This window comes from Mus caroli, unplaced genomic scaffold (assembly GCF_978045245.1).
Source record: "Mus caroli unplaced genomic scaffold, Mus_caroli_1 scaffold_7, whole genome shotgun sequence".
Lineage (NCBI taxonomy): Eukaryota > Metazoa > Chordata > Mammalia > Rodentia > Muridae > Mus > Mus caroli.
The window spans coordinates 118,484,539-118,504,498 of record NW_028227262.1 but is presented as its reverse complement, the minus strand read 5'-3'; the positions used below and the strand labels follow the sequence as shown (position 1 = coordinate 118,504,498).

The 19,960-nt window shown below is 46.3% G+C and overlaps 1 long non-coding RNA gene across 17 annotated transcripts in view; it reads right to left on the bottom strand.

The window, feature by feature from the left end:
- LOC110296206 (uncharacterized) overlaps nt 1-19,960 on the bottom strand; it is a 142,413-nt gene that overhangs the window by 54,720 nt on the left and 67,733 nt on the right. For 12 of the 17 annotated variants that reach the window (XR_015047676.1, XR_015047675.1, XR_015047681.1 and 9 more), the window contains 2 exons: nt 8,952-9,007; nt 7,880-7,966 (listed from right to left, as the gene is read on the bottom strand). This is a non-coding gene — a long non-coding RNA (uncharacterized LOC110296206). The remainder of the gene's footprint in view (nt 1-7,879; nt 7,967-8,951; nt 9,008-19,960) is intronic. The other 5 variants (XR_015047684.1, XR_015047674.1, XR_015047685.1 and 2 more) reach the window with 1 other exon arrangement.

The following is a 19,960-nucleotide window of genomic DNA, read 5'->3' as shown; positions in this document are numbered from 1 at the left end:
GGACAGAATTACCCTTTCAAAGGGTTGCCTAAGACCATCTACATATTGGGCATTAATGATTTTTAACAGTACCAAAATTACAGTTATGAAATAGCAACGAAAATAATTTTATGGTTGGGGGGGTCACCGCAAGCTGAGGAACTGTATTGAAGGATGGCAGGGTTAAAACGTAGAGAACCACTTAATTAATATTAAAAGGCCTTTTTAAAAATAGATCACATGAACTTTGACTTTACAAAATTATTAATTGGTGACATTTAAAAGAATGTGATTAGCTGACCAACATAAAATGGACTCATCAGTGCGCATGTGTGAACACATGTGTGCGTGAGCTTTTATATGGCTACAGTTTAGTGGGGTTTTTTTTGTTTGTCTGATTGTTTCTTTTCCCCCCTCTTTTTTGAGTGTTTTGTTTTCTTGGCTTTGGGGGTTGGTTGTTATATTAGATATTTGTTTGTTTGGGGTCAAGAACTTAAGGTTACATGGGTAGGGATGGGAAAGAAAGAATATAAAAATACATTTAAATTTAAAAGTTGTTTTAAAAGCATGTGTGCTGGATGGCAGATTTCAAATTTTTTTCTCTCACTACACTCCTGCTCCTTTGGCTCCCTGTGAAGTTACTCTGTGGTCTGATGTTGAGTTCTTTAAGCCATGGAGTAACCTATTCCTGCTGTAAGAAGAACTTTTGGAAAAATCAAATAAACAGATAGAAAGGCTAGCATTCATCACACTTACGTAACTACATGTATGCTGTGAATTCATCTGTGCTGTAAAACCCAGTCCTCTCTGGGAAAGAAAATGGTCCACTAGAAAAGGTGAGAAATCATGCTGGAGATGAAGTGGGTGGATCACGTGTAGATTGATTTTAATTGGGGCTATGCCATCCTTCTTATCTTGGAATGAATTCTCAAGCCAAGATGTGTTTACACGATGTTAAGCATGGATCCTGAAGGTATCTCCTAAGTCATTATTCAGCCACTCACTCTGCATCTATGCTCCGTGAGGGGTTAAGAAGAGAGAGTAATGCTTAAACAAAACAAAAAACCAAAACCCAAAACAGACAGTGGGAGGGGGGGACCTGAAGGGGGAGGCAATGGCTGGATTTGGATTGTAAATAATAATAATAAAAATCTAATGAAGTAATTTTCCTTTTAGAACATACAGTTCGGGACAGAGCACTGTCAAAGTCTTCCTTGAATAATCCTGTTCACATGTGACTCTCGGTTCACAGAAGCGGCAGCAGAGAGGGCTTCACTAGCATCACTAAATGACTTACTTTTTGGTATTTTAAGGCTATTTCTCTTAATGAACAGACTGAGCTGTTCGTTTCTGTGAAGTACTCAGTGTGTCTGAAACCAGCACATTTGACACGGCCTGGGACACACACTGTGGTTTGAGGAAAGCAAAGGCTGATTCAGTTATGGACTAATATGGTCAATCTGCTTCTGAGAAAGATACTCTTGGGAGAAAACACTGATGTCTGCTCTTGGAAATGTGGTACTGGTGCAAGTGGCAATAGCATGCTGGGACTTTTCTGACACTGCTACTCAGACTTCCTGTGCCACTTACCCTGGCTCTTTCCTGAGCTGAGGCAGGAGCATTCTTCTACAATACAGTTGGCAGAAGAGAGGAGCACCTCCAATGTGAGAACTAAGCTTTTTCTTTCTTTCTTTTGACTGAACACAGAATGGTTTATGGGGCAGGGGAATCAAATACAAAACTGTTTCCTTTGCAAACATAATTCACGAACATATACAACATTAAAACTGCACCAGGGGCTGGGGACATAGCTCGGCTGGCAGAACACTTGCCAAGGGTTCAGTTCCCAGTACTTAAGACTAGGCATGGTGCCAGAAGCCTGTAATCCGGTTCTTGGGATATGGGGACAGGAGGATCAAAGGTTTAAGATAATCCTTGGCTACAGAGTGCATTTGAGGATAGCCTAAGGTCCCTAAGACCCAGCAGTATAAAAACGAAACAAAAACAATGATCATAACTCCCCCCCCCCCCCCCCGCATGTCTGCTGGTAAGAACAGCACAGCTACTAACTCGGTGGCCAGCAGCATTTGCTTGTGCTAAGAAACTGGCTGCGGCCTTCCCCTTCCCCTGACTACAGCAACGAGGGCAGATGTTCTGGAGTCGGGGAAGAGTGCACAGAACTGGGGAGGACAGGGAACGTTTGAGGGAGGAACTATTGTCAGAGGAGGAAATAAGTTCCTCCAGGTTTAAAATCACTTCACAAAACCTTCGTTGTCAGAGGATGAGGGTGGAAATCTCTCCATCCTGCTCTCACACTGGCAAAGGGGAAAAAAACACTGAACTAGGATATGAGTGGCCCACTCACAGGATAAATAACAGGTTTTAATAGTGTACAGAAACTCTGATGAAGACTGTCAGCAAAACATACCCTCACGTTCTCATGGAACAAGAAAGACTCTGCAACAGTCCAACAGTATTGGAAAAGGAGGACAAGGAGGGGGTAATACTTCTTGACTTTTAAATATACTACGAAGCTACAGTAATCAAAGCAGTATGGTAATGTCGTCCCCTGTGGGATAGCCAAGCCATCTCAGCAAAGGACCTAGACATACAGAAGAACAGGATCCTCAATATATGGTGCCAAGGAAGGTAAGAGATATTAAAAGTGGATCTATCACACACCCAACAACATAGCACAACACAGGGGTCACTGAGGTGGCTTAGTGGGGAAGAGTTTAGAGCTAAGCCTGGCAATTGGCATTCCATCTTCAGCTAGGAGGAGCTGACCCCGTGAGCTGTCTTCTGACCTCCACACATGTACTGTATCGTATGTGTGCTGCCCACTGTACATAGCGAGCAATGTGTACAACCTAAATCTATTCAAATGTATGCCCTGGGCATATGACATCATTTGGAGAAGATCCAGGAAAGCGTCACAACACTGTGTCTGGGCTGTGATTTCTTGAATAGGACAACAAATGCACAACCAAAAAAAAAAGCAAAACCAGACAAATGGGATCTGAGCACGGCGCAGGAGGCGGGATGACTGTGGAGGAGACACAGGATTGGGTGAGGCAGCTGCCAGTCACATTTCTGACGGTCACACAGAACACAGAAGGGGTGCCTGCAGTTATTCAGCAAAACAATCTAATTTCTAACATTGGCATTTCTCCAAAGATGACATACGGATGTAACTGTGATGCACATGAAGAGATTTTCAACATAACTGGTTTTCAAGAAGATGCAAAGCAAAAGTACAGAGGGAGCTGGGCGAGGGGAGCATGCCTTCAGTGGCAGCACAGGAGGCAGGGTGAGCTGAGCTCTGAGGGCCAGGCCAGCCTGCTTTACACAGGAAGACCATGTCTCAAACCACACCACACAGCACACCACAGCAGACTACTGATTCCCACCTTCTGGAAATGGTTACTATTTAAAAAACGTGTCAGCAAAGAGATGAGAAACTGCAGGCCTTCTACAGAATCTGTTGATATAAAATGCAGCTGCTACTGAACACTGCACTCACACTCGCGCTCTCTCTCTCTCTCTCTCTCTCTCTCACTCAGCACCACCCTATGACCTAGGACTTGCATGTCCATCTCCTATCTCCCTTATCCCTGCTGCAGACACACTGTGCTGCCTACAAGCACTGCACACAGAGAAGGTACCTTCAATTACATTACTCTATCTGACGGCTAAACACAAAGTACAAATACCAAGTATTCACTTTAGAACTTGTAACGCTGGATTATTAAAGTGCTGCTCCAAACTGCAGAGAGCGTGAGTCACTGTACCGCTCTATGACGCCCTCTAATACTTTTCTCCTTTGGGCACCAGAGCTCAGGCCCCACGTAAAACGAGAAGCTTCTTAAAATGTCAAATATTGCTTAAATAGTACTGGACCTCAATGAGCCTGATCTGTTTGGCACATGATTCTCAGCAGGGGAAAGGAACATGTATTTCAGCCAATGCTCTCCTGAGCCTTCCAATCTGCTGAGTGGTATTTGAACTGGAAGACAGAAGAGCCTACCCTTTTACCTTCAGCCATTGCTTAGAATGTAAAACTCTCCACACGTTACCAAGCTCTGAAAACGAGTTATTGATCTGTGTGTATCTGTTATATGGGACACGTGTGTGAATGTGCATGGTAAAAGCCAGATGTTGGCATCAGATGTCTTTCTCAATCAGGGATCCTCCTGTGTCTGTCCCTCCACACCCAGAGCTATGGTTACAGACCCTCCTCACAGCTAGCTTTCCCCGTAGGTGCCTGGAGATGTGAACTCTGCACTTCGTGCTTACATAGCAGGCACGCTGGAGACTGAGCCATCTCCCTACCCTAACATTAATATTTTCTTTGCAGGAAAGGGAGGGAGAGAGGGAGGGAGGGAGGGAGGGAGAAAGGAAGACAGGGAGGGAGGGAGGGAGGGAGGGAGGGAGGGAGGGAGGGAGGGAGAGAGAGAGAGAGAGAGAGAGAGAGAGAGAGAGAGAGAGAGAGAAAGCAGATCAACCCCTATCTACAGGAAACAAGAATGAAACTGCTTCCCCCCCCCCACTGCTGCTTTTGGAGAGATCTTGTCTTGGGTCTGTCACAGTGGCTATCCACATAAAGCAGCTAATGTGTGCACTATCTCAACAGAGACAAGGAGGACTTCAGACGGGAGGCTGAAACCCAGCCATCTCAAGCATACTGCTTTGAATATATTATTTTATCCCTCTTTTTTTTTTTTTTTTAGCTGCCCTCCAATCTCATTGAAGCTTGGCTGCCTGACATGGGCTTCTCTCTGGTTTCAGGATCAATGCATGTGTCCCAGCAAAAGCAGCAGCTTCACAGGACAATAGCCAGGAGGTGGGGAAAGTGAAAGGTGTATCTTAGAGTACACATTCTTCCTGTCTGAGGTTATAGAACACAAATCTGTCGTTTCATGGTCCCAAATGTTTGCTTTGTTTCCCTAAGCCATCAGCTGAATCTGCTCGGTGCTTCCATTCTCTGAAGCCATCACAATCCTATCCTGTGACACCGAGCTGTCCCTACTGAAGAGGTGGCCCAGAGACACAACAGAGAAAGCTCAGCAGGCAGGCCCACGCCAAGCGTCTGGCCTTGCCTGCTCACAGCTGCTGGCTACAGGTTCTAACACACACACATTCTGGTATTTTCCTATGATCAGAAAACTAAATGACCCAATGGAGAAGCTAGAGAAAGTAACCAAGGAGCTAAAGGGATCTGCAACCCTATGTTGGAACAACATGATGTACTAACCAGAACCCCGGAGCTCTTGTCTCTAGCGGCATATGTATGGAAAGATGGCCTAGTCGGCCATCAATGGAAAGAGAGGCCCATTGGACTTGCAAACTTTATATGCCCCAATATAGGGGAATGCCAGGGCCAAAAGAATGGGAATGGGTGGGTAGGGAAGTGGGGGGCGCTATGGGGGACTTTTGGGATAACATTGGAAATGTAATTGAGGAAAATATGTAATAAAAATATTAAAAATTAAAAAAAAAAAACTAAATGAGGACAGGTTAGAAAACAGGTGAAAATACCAGAGTGATTTCCAAGCAACAAGAGAAATATTCTAGAGCCAGACTTGTAATAATTACCGTTAAAATATTTCTCAAAGGCAGGTGGACTACTACTAGTTTATTTTTGTTTAAGACTCATTTTGTACATGATAGTCCGTAAAACCTTTTCTGGACATGGTATAACATGAGAAACACATGATCATTTCTCACGATACTACACTATCATGTTTATGGGGTGGTGTGGTGAGGATGCACCCAGACAAGCGCGTCACAGAAGCTGCGTGATGCTCGGGAGGGGGCTTTGAGCTAAGTGTTATTAACACTCCAGACTTTTCTAAAAAATTGTTTTGATTTCTAAAATGATTTTCTATGCGTGAGTATTCTGCCTGCATGTTTGTGCAAGTCAGAAGAGGGCATCAGGTCCTCTGGAACTTGAGTTAGGGATATCTGTGAGCATCCATGCGGGTGCCTGGAAGCAAACCTGGGTCCTCTCCAAGAGCAATGCGGGCTACATGTGCTCTTAATCACTGAACCAACTCTCCCATCTCTGGATTTATTTTCCTACAGCAAAAGGACCTCTCATGTAAGCAAACTAAGCCATCTAAAACTTTTATCTAAAAGCAAGTTCTAAATGTTTAAGAGAAGTGACTGCCCCTTTCAAAACCTTTTAAATGAGCCAGGTCTGAGCAATCATTACCGCATGATCACTGTGTAGCCCCTCTGAGCTTGTACAAAGGACCGGGACCAGGGTTTGATCATGGAATCCTTTTCTCTACAGCTCTCTTCCCTGAACCGAGTTCTAAGGGATGAGTACTTCCCAGCCCTTCAGAGGTGAGCTATAAATGGCAGTCTGTTTGAGGAGCTCGGGCAGGAGGCTTCAGTACACTCTACCATAAAACACAGGCATACATCAGGAAAGCTTAATACGATCCTTTGGGATAAATTCCACACAAGAACAGCAATGCAACACAGGATTCTGGCCAGCAGGTGTCCCTCTAGAGTGTATGACACCAACCAAGAAGAGTATCTAGTGCAGGAGACCCCACCATCACTGATCCCTGAACCTGACCACACTCGGGTGGATTTTAAGGTCAGAGCACCACAACAGAGATGTTTCTGAGAAACCGAACATTTTAGTATAAAAATTATGGAAATTAATGCAGAAGTCCAATTTTTCTAAAATAGCAAGACCTTTGTGTGGGGCAACCGTGTTTTTGGGGGGTGGGAGGGGACGGAGGGCGGAGGTCACGGGCAGATGTCTTGCTCTATCACTCATGGCCTTTTATTTACTTATTTATTTTGGAGACAGAGTCTCTTACTGAACTTTGTGCCCAACTGACTTGGCTAGATTAGCTGGCCAGTGAATGCCAGGGAATCTCCTGTCTCCACCCCGACAGTGCTAGTGATGACAGATACACGCTGCCTGCCTTGGCTGGCTTCCTCCGTGGGGGCTGCATCCAAATTCAGGCCCTCAGGTTTATATAAGCGCCTCACTGACTGGGTTACCTCCTCTGCCCTATGTAAATGTGAGATCGACCAGCACAGAAGGATTGTATCTTTCAAAACGGCAAGTTTGATTCTTTGCCACAGCCAGGAAAGCAATGTCGAAGCTCAAACGTAGAGACAGCTAAGCAGGGCACGGCAAGTAGAAAACAAGAGAGCTTGGTTATGGAAAGGACAAAGTTTGGCCCAAAGAATTAGCAGCTGAGCATTCAGTTCTCAGCATCCACACAGCAGCTTAGACTCACATGGAACTCTGCTTCCAGAGCAGTCGATGCTCTTATTTGGCCTCTGTCGGCATGGCACGTTCATACTGTACACATACATACATACATGCAGACAAACACTCATATACATTACATATTTTTAAGATAAATTAAGACGAGTTCTCAGAGGTTTTAGGGACAGTGCACAGAGCACAAACTCAAAGGCAACAAAGCAGGGCCACTGACACAGCACAAAGCCTCACAAGCCTGTCAGAGGACAATGCTCTGGGAATAGTCATGATCTACATTAAAGACAGACAGGGGAAGTGTTGACATCAAACAGTTTAGAGGGCCAGGCCTGGTGGCGTACACTCTTAATCACAGCACAGGGAAGGCAGAGGCAGGAAGATCTCTGTGAGTTTGCAGTTAACCTGTGAGTTCCAAAGGCAGCCAAGGCTATGTAGAGAGCCCGTCTCAAAACAAAGCAGAACAAACCAAACGAGCAGATGGGGCAGGCATAAATGTATGCAATGCTAAGAGGTATTTCCACTGTGGGTCTGAGTGCAGCTGTGCTAACACTAGCACGTCCTGGGGGAAGAGTGGCAGCATGGGTCCCATCACCCCCAGACCCAAGCAGACACCAAGCGGCACTGTTCAAGATAAGGCAGGTAACTTACCAAGCCACATCAGGGGACAGGAAGACACCATGAAGGCCACTCAGAGGAACGCCTACCACACTGGCCCTCACCCCAAGTAAAGGGATGCTGGCGTGTTGAAAGAGAGAAACCGAGAAGGGAGAGAGGTTGAAGATGAGTGAAATGGAGTCCAGAGCCTCATCAGGAGAGAGGGCACATGAGACTTGAGAAGAAATGCAGAACCAGAGACTCCGGCAGTGAGGAGCAGCCACAGCTGTGCTCACTCCAGCCACAGGCGTGTCTCTTCGTGATCCCTGAGCTACCTTGGCGGCCATCCGCAAACAAAGCTATTCTCCATCTTCCCAAGTGATAAAAAGTCTCAAAGAATTTCAGGGTTCTCCTAGATGACACAGCAAGTAAAGGTGTAGGCCAAGATGTCTGAGTATGATAGGAGGCTGATCCCTGAGCTCACAGCGCAGAAAAGGAGCCAGCTCCCACAAACTGCCCTCCACCCCACCCCCAACAAACACACTTTTTTACTATCCCCCCTTTTTTTGAAAAAAGGAGTTTCAAGGCTGGGCATGGTGGTATATGCCTGTCATCCCAGCACTTAGGAGGCAGAAGCAAGACGACCAGAAGTTTCAGGCCAGTCTCAGCTACACAGAGAATACTAGAGGGGCTTCAACTACACCAGACCTTGCTTTTGAAAGCTTAATAGCTATAATAATTACTATTACTTAGAAACACTATGATTATTATTGTAGTATCAACAAGTTTCAAAGAAAACCTTTAGTTTCAAAACTGAAACCGATTTCACATTCAAAGTTATATAAATGGGTACTTTAAGGCAAAAATAAATTGGTGTGCCAAGAATATAGTTTCTCAGATCCATTCAGGCTTGCTGAGTTCTCAGAACTCACCAAGGCTGCTCATTCACCCTGCCTTTTGGAACAGAGGGTGTGGCTTTGTGTGACATTTTCTATGTTTGTGACTGGTTCATTTGGGGCTTCACTTAGAAAAGACCAAGCGCTGTCTCCCATCATCACCCTTGTCAGACTATCCTAAGCACTACAGATGTTAACAAGACAATGAATACGCAAATGACTTCAGTTACCTCTTTTGGTGGCTTATGTTCCGTGAAGAGAGACCAGGTTGCTGCTATTTTTCTCTCTGGAAAAGAAGAGGACAGAATTGTTAGCAAGAGTTCACAAAAGCACACTCACATTTTTTATCGTTATTGGTATTTTCCAAACTCAGGAGAACCAGAAGGGATTCAGTCAACATAATCCATCATTTCAGGCTGCCTAAGTTTACTGTGTTCATTTAAAAAAAAAAAAAAGCACATTTAAAAAAATATCACGGCTCCATTCAATAGTAGGAAGGACTTGAAAAACAAGTATCACCTGGCTTCAAAGCAAACTCTGTGACACCAGGAGGTCAGCTTAGCTAGGGTTCTCCTGACCCAGGATCCTTTTGTTTGATACGTTTTTTTTAAAGTACTGAGTTTAATATTCTCAAGGTTTAAAGCTTGCATGCCACAGTGCACCTGTGGTGGTCAGAGGACAAAGTGCAGCAGTTGGCTCTCAGCTTCCACCAGGTGGGTCTTGGGGACTGAACTCAGGTCATCGTGCTTGGAGGCAAGCACCTTTACTGGCTGAACCATTTTGGCAGCCTTACCAAGTCACACTCTCCTCTAAAGACCATCTAATCTCCCACCTCATCCCCACTCTATCAAATAACTGCAGCTCTAGAGGCAAGACCAATCCACAGACGAATATTTAAGATTTACTTAAAGATTCAACACAATATAATGGGAAGTGTTTGGGGAGGGTACTGCTTAGGGAAGAGTCACGTGGCATTCATCCTGTGGGGTTTGTGACTAGTCAGGAAACAGAAAGGCCTTAAGGTTCCTCACAAATCTTCCTGCCAGCCCCTCCGCTGTGCTGGGATCCTGTGCTCAACGAATGGCTGCCATGCCCCCGGTTGTTCTCAACCCTACTGACTCTAAGGCTTTTTCTTACAAAGGTTCTCTTAGCACCCATCACTCTCATTCCTGACTCGTGCTAGGCAGCTCCTAACAGACTGATAAGGTCACAATGCCCGTGTAGTCATCTGTAATGAAAAACAGACTTGTCAGGAAACCAGAAACTCCATCTGGTTTGTTCAATGTTCCTGTTCCATCAATAGCTGCTGCATATTCTGAGAGCCAGTGAATCCTTGGCAGCAGCATTTTCAGGCGGCTTGAAGATGAGGACCCATCCCTGGAGTTGTCTGGTGAGCTTGCTGGAGCCACCACCAATGAGAGCCCCTTTTGCCCAGGCCACCCCGCCACTGCCCTTCCCTCTGGACAAATACGAACACCCCTCTAGCTCTTCATGAACCTTCCACACTTTCTTCCTCTCAATCTCTTACCCAAAATGCGTCTTGAGGACGCTGTAAAACATAAAACAGGTAAACAGATGGTGGGTGGTTCGGCCCTCCTTACTCTTACCCTGGATGCGCTCTCTGATCAGGACCAGAGCTGACACTTGCCTGCTCTGGCGCCTCCCCACCTCGTGGTACCCCCTCATCCTGGTCAGCTCTAACTCCTTACCCTCGCTCAGTAAACCACAAGCTCCCCGGGGTGGACATGCTCATCCCCGTTACTACAGGGGCTCAGCAGATCTGCTCTTAAATGGATGGTTCTATCAGAACCCAGTGCAGCACCAACCCAAACAGGAATGATTGATTCTGCCAGGAAGACTGCATGGCTTCACTCACAAGGGCCCACCTCCCTGTGCTATCCCATACTCCAAGGGAACCGGTAACCAGATGGCCATGCTCTGCCCACATTCATGTCTGCTGATTGCTGCTGTTGTTTCCAATCCTTCTGTGGCCAAAATGAACCTGAAACTATTAGAAGAGAAAGGGCACAAAGAACTCCTCAGGACAACTGTGGAGCAATTCTGCATCATGGCCTCTCAGAGGTTACTAAGAAACACAGTCAACAAAAGGGAAAACATACATCTGGCCAAGGAAGTCCTCTGCTGGCAGTATGCTGGGAAACTCGAGAGACTGCTTCAGGGTGCCACCACTGCTAGGGGCTGGCTGTGAGAGCTGTGAGGACCACTGATGGCCTCTCTGCTGCCTACCTCCCATCCCCAGGGCACACATACCGCACAGTGGAGAATACCAACCACTTTGCTCTCCGCCCACTTGCCTCACAGATCAACAATTAATTGCCACTTCTTAACTGGATGCCTGGTGTTTTACATGGCGCACCACTGTGGTTAATTTTTAAAAGATGTTCCCCTCACTTTCACAGTCTGTCCTTTTGTGTGAGGGGATTAAGAACAAAGCGGCAGAGACGTATAGACAGCACACCTGGTTCTCAATCCTTATCTAGACATGGGTTAGAGGGACAACTGCCTTCTTTCAACAGTGTGCATGTAAATAGGTCAGGAACAGTTTTACAGGCACACAGTAGGTACAATCTGCTCTGAGAGGAGGCCATGTTCTATCTTGGAAGAGACAAAGAGCGCTTGAGGGAAACATCACACACTGGATGATAGTGAGTGTCATTTAGAAAAGTAAAGAGAAGAGGGTGAATCAGGGGTAGAATGAGCATCTAAACAAGTGGGTAAGGCACACCTAACTGAGAAACTGCCACATGATTTCTGAGAAGGCATTAAAGAAAGCCATGCATACATCTTGGGAGAGACATTTCCAGCCATGGCAAGAACCTCACATTTTGGCATGCTGAGCTTTATTCTGGAGCATTAAGAAGAGGTCCTCTGCAAAGACGCTGAGAGCTGGCTGTTGTGTGGACATCACAGTGGAGGCACGGGAGGGTGGAGAGCAGAGATTAGTTACAGGGTTTCTGGGACACTGCAGAGAATGTTAAGGTTGGCCTTTACAGTAGCCTAGGCTCTAAACAGAGGGGAATGGGTATCCAAAAGATGGACCCTTCCTAGGACATGGATGGGATGCCCTAAGAGGCTCCTAAGAACCAATCACAGTGCTGTGATGCTGCGGCTCATACATCACTTTGTCTCCAGCGGAACACTCCTGGGAGGTGGCCTTATGTCCCAGGGCTCTCTCATGCCCATTTTGTTCCACCCACAGTCCCCCCCACCCCCACAGACTAATGCAGTGAGTCAACTGTCATAACTAAAACATCCAAACTGTAAGCCAACATAAACCCATTCTGTTTACTTATAAGTTCTTAATCTCGGGTGTTTTATTTTAGTGACAGATATATAGATATGCAGTTAGCTCAGTAACACAATTCACTGGTGTGTTTTTGTTTAAATTACTGTATTTACAACAAAAAGCTGGGTTTTGATCTACTACAGAAGTAATCCATGATTATCCCCGACAGTGGAGAAGATCAACAACAAACCGTTCTTATTTTAAAGAAAGAGAATCCGAGAGCACATACATTCCTACACTGACCACCCCTGTGTGCTTCTTTCTTTCATTTGCTCTTTGTCCCTGGCTGTGGAGAAAGGCCATGGCAGTGAGTGTTTAAGACACGGCTCTCTACATGAAGACCCACGGCAGAATGAATGTCAGAAAGAGGAGTCCTCACAGTCCAGCTTGACATCTTGGCTGTAGCAGTGAGGCCAGCCCAGAAACAAACCATCACAAGCGAGGCCCTGAGCAACTGGGCGAGGTGGCAGGAAGGACAACGGACAGGAAGGGACTCTTTAAAAGCTAAGTATGGCTCTGGGAGCAGCTCTGCCTCAGTCCCTCGGCCTTGGCAGCTGCCACGAATCAGGTATGGAATCCCTGCCCATCCCTTTCCACAACACAGCCTAAGGGCATCAGCTGGGGCCTTGTGAGAGCACGCTCTGATCCACGAGGTCCTGATGCAGGCGATGCACTAGGATGTTCTACATTTCACCTTTACTCCTACCCTGCTCACCTTCCACAGCCTACAGCATCTGTTTCTCAGTTTGCTTCTAAGGATAACAGCGTGCTGAGGATAACAAGATACCTTAGCAGGTCCAGGTGCTGGCTGCAAGTCTGACTCCAGACCACCTGACTTCAAATCGCATGACGGAAGGGAAGTTGTCTTAGGGTGCACTTGTGAACACATACACACCCCCAAAGGTTTTTTTTGAAGATTTATTTATTTATTATATGTGAGTACGTGAGTACACTGTCGCTGTCTTCAGACACACTAGAAGAGGGCATCAGATCCCATTACAGATAGTTGTGAGCCACCATGTGGTTGCTGGGATTTGAACTCAGGACCTTCAGAAGAGCAGTCAGTGCTCTTAACCGCTGAGCCATCTCTCCAGCCCCCCAAAGATTTTCTTTAAAAGAGTAATATAGGTAACATTTTTAAAAATCACTTATTTAGATCCACACAGACTATAGCAGCACAAACAGGGCCTATTCAAACCAGATGGGGTCCTAGAGTGGGAATCTACCCGCCCCTGACCAAGAAGCTGTCCTGTCCAAGGGAACATTTGGTTTTCCCAAAGGAACCTCACTTCAAGGCAGACCCCATGCCCAGCAGTAGATGGCCAAAAGAAAATGAATTCAATGACATTTTGTTTTAAATTGCTTTGAGCTTTTTTTTTTCTTTCCTTATTTCTTGGGGGGTGGGTGGGGCCGAGGGGCTTATTGGCCTTTTGCTTGTATAATTTTTTTTTGGATTTTGTTTTGAGACAGGGTCTTTTATCTAGTCTGATTTGTAACATACTATGTAACGGCCAGCCTCAAACTCACAAACCTGGCTCAAGAGATCCCCCTACCACTGACTCCTAAGTGCTGGGGTTAAAAGGCTTGCACAATCATGCTTATATGTTTGGTTTCTGGGTTTTTTGTTTGTTTGTTTGTTTCTTTGCTGCTGCTGCTGCTTTTGTTTCTCTGATGTATGTGTGTTTATGCATATATATAAGTGTGTGTAAATATATATGTGTATGTGTATATGTATATATGATAGGGGTGGGAGGATCTAGGAGGAGTTGGAGAAAGATAAATGCAATCAGAAAATAGTCTGAAAATTTCTTTTCAAAAATATTTCTTTTAAAGGTAAGTAAGGGTCCTGTGAGAAAAGGCCCACTATAAAAATCCTCAGGTGGCTGAAACGTAATAGATAATTTAAAACAAAGGGAAAGCGTTACTTTGAAGGCACACGGCAGGGACAGATTCAGTCTGCATGGCTCTTATAGCTTAAAGCCAACCAGAGATAAGAGGGACCTGGACTCAAAAGAAACCGATTATTTTCAAGGTAAGGGGCTTCCTTACTGAAAACAGCCTTACTCACTCCTTCCTCTCCTGCATCAGGCAGGGCAAACAGGCCAGGCTGTAGAGCCCTCCCCCAGGGGCAGTTTCACAACTTTGTACGTCACAGGCGCTATGCTTAGAATGCTTTTCCAGTTCCAGACCGTCCTTTCAGGCTGGAACACTGGGCTGCACCCCAACCTCTGCTCAAGTGGGTACGCCCTGACTAACTCCACAGAGTGGGCAGTCTCCTCTCAGCGTGGCACACACAGCACACCCAGGCTGCTTCCACCTTTGTGTGATGCTCCTCTCGGATGCACGCACCCAGCCCAGGGAGTGGAAGGGAAAATCATGAGCCAGTCTCAGTGATGACCACTGAGATTCCAGCATCCACGCAATCACTGGACGAGAGGTTCCAAATGAACCAGGAAGGAGGTGAAGAGAGATGACGCTGAAGCTACCACCTAACTAAAGGTGCACTACAGAACACATGCAGGGACTGGGAGGAGGTCAGTCTGAATATCCTTAACTCTACGCAGAAAGACATGAGCTCCTGCGGAAAGGCTTACGACTGTGAGTGTGTTCATAACCTACTGCTATAGCTGATCCTTTAGAAGTAGTCCCAGTAACTTGCTTTTAATTAAGAATACACTGTTTCATAGTACCAACAATGAAACAATCATTTGTAGTTCGTGAGACGCCTATAAAAATGCACCTCTAGCACCCCCTCACCTTTGCGAGGAGTCTGTAATTACAGCACACACGGGATGGATCTCTACCCACAGAACAGACCTGCAAAACTTCGAGGTCTTCACACTTCCGATCTAGAGAAGCCTTTAGCCCAGCATCACAAGGGAAACTCTATTTTACCATTTGTATTCTTTCTTTTCTGATAGTCTAACATACAGTCCATCGATGTTTACAGGCTACTGATGGCAATCCTCAGACCATAACAGGTGTATAGTATGTGGTCACTTCTATTAAGAGCCATTTTCGCGACTTTTTAGTTTGATGCAGGGCTTTCCAACATCCCGTTAAATAAGAAATCTGGGAACCGAGGCAAGAACGCTAATTGCTATTTACAAGAACTTCCACAACCCACATCAACATAAGCACTGCAAAGCCACACACCTGACAGCAGCGAACTGGCTCTGCCCAGCCAGAGCACGTGGGCACCAGCACACCCTATCACCAGGCCTCCTGTGCCTGCTGACCTTCTGGGTGGCCTGGATCCTCTACACTCCCCTTTCTCCATCAGACTGCGGCCCTGGGTGGCAGAGTGGTCGACCCAGGTGCCTAACAAAAGAAGCCACAGCCTCCTCACAGTGGGTGGGGGCTATCTGCATATGCATGTCCAGCCCCTGACTCTTCAGGGGACCAGGAGAATGGCACAGGCCAGGAGGTGGCAATAAACAATCTTATTTTTGCAGTGAGACTTCTTTTCTTAAAATAGCTTCAAGGTGTGTGTACTTTAGAGGCGTCAGCAGACATTTCCTGACCTATCAACTTGCAATCAAATTTGAAACTTAGCACATTTCTTCTTTCTGGAGAGAAAGAAGCACCCTTCTATAGTGAAAAAGGATAACAAGTGCGGCAACCAGCCAAAGGTTTCCAGGACTGTCTGTCTGTACTTGCTCTCTAGCTAAGGTTGTTTGTAAAGCTGAGCGAGCATCCTCAGATTCGTATGTGTGTGTGTGTGTGTGTGTGTGTGCACATGTGTGTGCACATGTGTGTGCATGCATGTGTCTAGTCTACCCAGCCCAGAAATAAAAGTCTTCACTTCAGGTGAATGTCTACTTCACAGTCATTGGGGAAGACCCCATGTTTCCAACTATAAGGCAAACACCCTCCTGTATGTGCGCACTCTCTCTTCTCTGTCTGTCTATCTGTCTGTCTGTCTCTCTCTCTCTCACACACACACCCCAGTCACACTCACCATTCCCACAACTCACAGGGAGGTTGGTCAACCAAGGCCCAGAAGTGGCTAAGAACAGATGAAGCTCAGTTTCTATGGTGGAGGCTTCTGGTCTGGCAGAGCCCTCTTCTCCCTACTCCCAGAGCAGCCACACAAGGGAGGCTTGGCCGCTCTGCTCATAGCAGAGAACTGAACTCAGACAACAGGATTCGACAGGATACAGGCATGGGAGCCAGTAACTGAACACTTTTTAACAGACTCCCCGGGGCAGTATGAGTGATGCCTGGCCAACCAAAAAGGGAGTGGGCGAAAGGCTCTGTGGCCAGAGCCTGTGCCGCCTCCGGGCAAGAAGGCAACAAGTGTTCTGTCGCTGGCTTAAGGACCCAAATTCCAGAGTCATTTCAAGGCAGCCTTGCCACACGCAGGGTCCTTAGGAACCCTGAGGAGCCCGGGACCAGACCACAGTGGTACTCTGTACGGAGCCCACCTAGGCCTGGCAGAAAGTTGCAGGACCCACACCCAGGCCAAACTCTGCAAAATAAGCAAGCAAAGTGCTGGGAAATGTTAGAAATTTATCTGTGAGATAAAAATATTTGTCTGGAATTGAGAATGAAAAGAAATAACAAACAACTTAGGATGGCTCTTCTACATTGATTTACTAGCCTAACATGTACCGGCTCTGGATTCGAGTCCCAGAACCATACCAAAGGAAAAAAGAACAAAACAAAACAAGGAGCCAGCTGGGAGCCTAGGCTGGGTGACAGCGGGGCAGTCTCTCGCCAGAACAGAGAGTTCACATGGGCCTGGGCGTGGGCTTGCTTCGCCCACCCACGGCTCCTGGGGCAAACAAATTCTTGGCTGAGCAGGTATGTGTGGGAGGCCTGATTGTTTTCCAGCATTAGAACACTGCCCAGAACTACTTAATCAGGATTTTTTTTCAAGGTCACATATTAAAAAAAAAACGATGTTACAGCCTTATGAAACAAACAACTCTGGGGTGCAGGGGCAGGAGGATGGCAGCGGAGGCGGGGAAGACTGGATTAGCCATTCTCATGTGACCTAACTTGCCGTCACTCAGAACAGAAACAAGCATGCAGACAGACATTTTACAGAATAGTCGCTAATTTCTCCCTCCCTCCTCCTCCTCCCCTCCCTCCCCCTCCCCTCCCTCTGGAAGGCACAATCCAAAGTCTATGTGCTGATGAAACTTGACCCTCACTCATCCTTTGAGATGGGTCACTACCACCACCAACATGGCTTCTGGACAGAAGGTGGTGACTCACCCAGGGACACAAAGCTGACCAGTTCTAGGCTTTGAGTCCCCTCCGCCCCTGCTATCCTACCTCTTATTAAGACAAACTGTAACAAGAGCCCCCTCCCATATATAATACCCCTAATTAATTTCCCCAGTGCCATGTCCAAGCAACTCTCCTTAGAATATTATCATCCGGTCTCTAACTTGACGTACAGACAGAACAATGCCATCCCTGATGCTTAAAAAGCCTTGTTTGGGAGGGCGAGAAACATCCCAAGGCTTCCCCCAACACTCACCCTCTCACTGCCTGGTTGGAAGAAACTCCAGCCAAAGCTTTGATCCTGTAATAGTACCAGCGTACAAGCTTCTAAAAGGGCCTTGCGGTTATTGATCGCAGGGTGAGCTGTTGTTATCTTTTAAATATACCTGGATGATAAGAACGTCAGGTGGTTTCCAGGCTCTCGATTCACCTGTCCAGTTCTAGCTTGTTCCCTGGCAGGTGCCTGGACTCTCCAGGATCTAACACAGAAGTTGGCACTCTAGATTGCTCATGTGGGCAAACAGATGAATGAATGAGTGAAAGAAGGTAAGGCTATTAATCCCTTAGATGCTGAGTTTAAGACAAACTTATGACGCACATAAGAATCAAGGGGGCAGCCAAGCTGAGCACACTTATCACTCTAAAGGTCTAAATCTGAACAAGGAAAAAAATCAGTTGTGTAATAACTCTATAAAGACACCGCAGGACTTTCTAACTGGATAATGGAGAGAGTGGTTAAGAGAGCTTATTAACAATGGATTCTATTTTAAACACACAGCTGATGTATTTAGCAAAGGTCAGTAACTGAGTCAGTGAAGCAGGAGAGCTCTCCTACTCTCCTGTGAAATCGTACTTTCCCCAAAGGGCTCAAGCCTCACGATGCCACGTTTTCCTCCCCGATCCTCATGCCCACACCTTGATCTTTGAGTTCACAAAGGTTTCTTTATACGTAACTTCAGGAGACCTTCCCTGACATTCCAGATACAAGAAGTCACTTTTCTTGCTTGTAGTCAAAAATCACCTGACTTGGGGCTAAAGATATGGCTCAGCAGTTCACAAAACTGGCTGCTCTGCCGGAGTACCCAGGTTCGAGTCCCAGTATGCACATGGCAGCTCACAACTGCCTATAACTTTAGTACCAGGTGACCTAACATCACCACGCAGGCAAAACACCAATGCACATAAAATAAAAATAAGTAATACAAACTCACTCTCCAAACTAAACTGGTTTCTCTTCTCAGCTGTGTTATTTAGCCATTCCAACGCCATCCTTGTACACAGCAACAGAATCAACCAGGCAGCAAGAGACTGCTTTTAAAAAGATGCCCACAAAGTGTTCCCCAGATACCAAGGAATCAGTTTCTCCCTCTCCCCTCTCTCCCTTCCCCTACCGAAGGTTTATTCGGGCAGGATTTCTCTGTGTAGCTAGGTTATCCTGGAACTAGCTCTGTAGACCAAGCTGTCCTTGAACTCACAGAGATTCCCCTGCCTCTGCCTCCCATGTGCTGGGATTAGAAAGTGCACCACCCTACATGGCAAGACATCGGTTTCTAATGTCCAAATACATTCAGTATTTTAAAGGTGTAGTTTTAAAAAATAATCCTGTAATGACTGATGTGAAAGTGTTCAAACGCAATGGGTTATCATACACCAACGTGACAGGTGGCAGTCAGTCCCCCCAGCGGCATCCAGGAACATGCTCTTGTGGCCTGGCACATACTGGGGAACTCCTGCTGAGGGTGACAGTTGTTGTTCTGCTCTGAGGTCTCATTCTATCTCAGTCTGGCCTGGCACTGGTTATGTGTAGCAGGCCTCAAACTACTCTCAAATCGGCGGCAAGCCTCCTACTCAGCTTTCCAAGTGCTGGGATCACAGGCTTAACCAGCCACTCCTAGCCTAGCTAAGAATCCGAAAACCCTTGTGTCAGGGTCCACTTACCCATGGTGTGTGTGTGTGGCCCACGCTCCTGAAATTATAGGAAGCATACATACAACAAGCCATGCTGAGTGTGGACTCCCAAGTGACGCCAGGTGAGGCCCAGGAACCCCTCTTAGGAATCACTGCACTGCTAAAGACCGTTGGGATAGTAGCCTATCTGAGAAGGACCAAATATTTATTCTAAGACTAAGACACTTCCTGTGTGTCTAGGTGTGATATGGAACACCAGCAACTCCTTCCCCAGTTGAGTTACAGGGTTATAGCTTGAAAACAAACACTGCCTACACCTTAGATTGGATGGACTGGAAACCAAAAAGAACAAAATATCTCCTTGGGCACGTATTTAATACAAACAAAACCCTGTTACTATTTAAGAGATTTGCGAGGAAAGCTTTTAAAATGTTACACATTTAAAGCAGAGTGTGCACCGTCCCCTCAACACAGTGTGTGTATAAACAACTAGTGTGAATACAGCTATCGCAGTTAACAGCACCTAATTCGTGAGTCTCTATATGGGAGGCATAGCATGAGACTCTGGCTTCAGCACTTACATCATAAAATAATCTGCACTTCTTTGTCTAACTGTTATTGAGCCTCAGTAACTAAACGCCACAAAGGACCAAACCTGTGCTGTAAAACACAGCTTTGTTCCACAAGTGGACTTCCCTGCTGACAGGGCTCGCTGTCTAATGAAATGCCTGAAAACTTCCCAAACCTTGGTCTATCTGCAGGCTGCTGGGGACCTGCACAGGAAAACGG